The sequence below is a fragment of the Thamnophis elegans genome, chromosome 5 (genome assembly GCF_009769535.1).
Source record: "Thamnophis elegans isolate rThaEle1 chromosome 5, rThaEle1.pri, whole genome shotgun sequence".
NCBI classification, from domain to species: domain Eukaryota; kingdom Metazoa; phylum Chordata; class Lepidosauria; order Squamata; family Colubridae; genus Thamnophis; species Thamnophis elegans.
The window spans coordinates 74,174,804-74,175,508 of NC_045545.1; positions in this window are offsets into that span (position 1 = coordinate 74,174,804).

Below are 705 nucleotides of genomic sequence, written 5' to 3' on the forward strand. Positions count from 1 at the left end.
ATAATATTTAAGATAATTTTTTCATAACATCTAATATAAATCTTTTATTCATGTAATTGCTTTAAACCACATAGCTTATGAATTTCATCTGGATCTCTCAAGTGTCTTTGGAGAGGATGGCTTTGCTTTGAGTGATAGAATTAACTTCCCTTGATCTAGTCACTCTCCTGTGACTCCCATTTTGAAGCTTGACGAGAATTGTGTGAAAACAAAGCTAGGTGTGAGATCGGGTGCCTGGGATTTATCTGGCCAAGATAGCTGGTAATTTCTGATGATGCTGGTGAGGAGGAGGTCCATCGAGCCAGATTTTCTCCTATGCAAACCCTTGGTCCTGAAAAGTCAAAGGCAAGATGAACAATCATGGTTATTCATCTAGAGCAGCACAAACGTTGATGATAATATCTCACCCCTGAAATTTAAACTTGTGGTTTATAATTTTATATGAAACTGGCCAGTGTCCTTAGGACTAATGGGTTTATATCTGTGTGTGCAAGAGAGAGGGAGAAAGAAAGGGAGGAGGGAAAAGGGAGAGGGAGAGGGAAAAGGAAGGGGAGAGGGAGAAGGAAAGGGAGAGGGAAGGGGAGAGGGAGAAGGAAAGGGAGAGGAAAGGGGAGAGGGAGAAGGAGAAGGAAGGGGAGAGGAAGAAGGAAAGGGAGAGGGAAGGGGGAGAGGGAGAAGGAAAGGGAGAGGGAAGGGGAGAGGGAG